The 2,113-nt window shown below is 32.5% G+C and overlaps 1 non-coding gene across 1 annotated transcript; it reads left to right on the top strand.

Moving 5' to 3' along the window:
• The first annotated feature begins 913 nt into the window (after positions 1 to 913).
• On the top strand, positions 914 to 1,015 carry LOC119470312. The gene has a single exon (XR_005199198.1). It is a non-coding gene; the product is annotated as a U6 spliceosomal RNA (small nuclear RNA).
• The last annotated feature ends 1,098 nt before the right edge of the window (positions 1,016 to 2,113 follow it).

Here is a 2,113-nt window from a genome sequence, read left to right as displayed (position 1 = left end):
AGATATAAAATCTAGGTTAAAATACCATCAAATCTAATTCAAAAGAACATTAAGGTCATTCTTTCTCATCTTAGCAAAGGATTTATTTTATGACTATGAAGAGTTTGATATTAGGATATTTAGTAAGCAAGATCATAAAATTAATAAGTTTTAAAATGTTATTATCCAAGCAATTTCCAAGTAGGCATTTAACAAAATCCAACATCTATTACTTACTTCAAAAATAAGATATGGCAGAGACTGTTACTAGTCATCAAACATTTATGTGCTCCTTAATCTTTCTCAATCCAATGAATCTAAGTGGTCTAGACATATGACTAATTATTACCAATTAAACGTTGGAAGAAGGAAGAACAGTTGTGCTCTCTTCACATTCAACCTCGTGTAGGTGGTTGAAAGAAAAAAAAAAATAGAGCTGGTGGAGTTAGAATTTGGAAGCAGCCTGGATCCCTGGAACACTATTTGGGAAGAGAAACTGATAGTAGTGTGACCTATTACATACTATGATATGAGCAAGGGATAAATCTTTGTTGTATTAAACCATAGAGATTTTACAGTGCTTTTGTTATTGCAGCATAGCCTGTGTTACGCCCAACTAATATAACTGATACAAATCTTCTGAGTCAAAAGACAGAATCATGTTTAATACTTTCCAAACCAAAATTCCATAGAACAATCACTGTGATCTTTGGAAAAATGGTGTCCTGCATACCTGATCTCTCATTTAATAACTTTCAGCACACATTTGCATGTTGAAGGCTCTGAGAAGTCCTGTAGAAAAAAATCTGCGTCTTCGTTGAATTTAACATTTCACAAACATATTTCACAATTTAATCTTTTAAATAATGAAACATCTCTTGACCAATGAATTTGTATTCTACAGAACAAATTGAAGATAATAAGGCACTTGCACTTGCTTTGGCAGCATATACACTAAAACTGGAATGATACAGAGAAATTTGCATTTCCCCTGCACAAGGTTGTTACACAAATTTGTGAAGCATTCCATAGTTTTTAAATGAAAGAAAAGAAAAAATAGATTAAAAAAAAAGAAAACACGGCACTGGAACTGTTTTTAAGAGATTCAAAAAACAGACCAAAATAGCCACAGATTTGCTAAGGTTTATATCCAAAGTCTTTTATCATAGCTTTATTTATGGTATGAAACAAACAATAGATAAATGCATATCTCTAGGTAGAGGTATATTTAAGCAATAAATATAAAATAAATTAAAAATGTTTTCAAATAGCATTGAATTCCTGAAAATGCATATATTTTTGAACTAAGGAAGTGGGATACAAAAGTATATGTATAGTATAGGCCGGGTTAATATACACACATGCTCTCGCCCAGACAATGAAGTACACCAAAATATTAGTAGTAGTTATCTCTGGAGGCTGGAATCATAGGTAGTATTTCATTTTATTCTTTATACTTTTTAAATATTTTAATCAGAAATACTAAACATTATTTTTAAAAAATACAGAAATAGAACAGCTTCTTTCTTACAAAATGTCTGCTTTGTCCTTCAGCCAGCACCTTATTATAAATAATAATGCTTATAGAGGAGGAATAATCTCTTTTCAGCATGAAACATCTCATATTCATGCAAAAATAATCTGAATACTTATTATTTTTAATAAGAAAAATGTGCTCAAGTTGAACAGTTTTTGTCAAATACTTGATGTGAGTATGTAAAGGAGAACTTGACTTTGTAAAAACTATACTATACAACAAAATGTAACAATCGCTGTTAAGATTTGGAGAGGAACAGGAAAAGGGAGTCTGGGAGCTAGCAGCCAGAAGAGTGTTCTGAAGCTCAGCAAGTTCATCCCTACGAGTTTGGCCTAGAAGCACGCGGCAGTGTGGTCCGATAGAGTCCCATCATCACCACCAACACCATCATTAACACACACACGGACACATGCACACACACCTTCACACTTCACAATGCAAGTTTCTTAAAAAGCCCTTTTGTGTTTTTTTTGTTTTTTTTTTTTGCTCTATGTCTTCCTTAAAGTTTGCAGCTGCCGATTTCCTCCTTCCTGGATTTTCTCTATCTAAAATTCCTCTGTTAAAATAAATATCCAAGAGCACTTTCACTGCATCATT

The sequence above is a fragment of the Cebus imitator genome, unplaced genomic scaffold (genome assembly GCF_001604975.1).
Source record: "Cebus imitator isolate Cc_AM_T3 unplaced genomic scaffold, Cebus_imitator-1.0 Scaffold27, whole genome shotgun sequence".
Taxonomy (NCBI): Eukaryota; Metazoa; Chordata; class Mammalia; order Primates; family Cebidae; genus Cebus; species Cebus imitator.
Note: the sequence above shows the minus strand (reverse complement) of the source record. Positions and strands in the feature narration are given on the sequence as shown.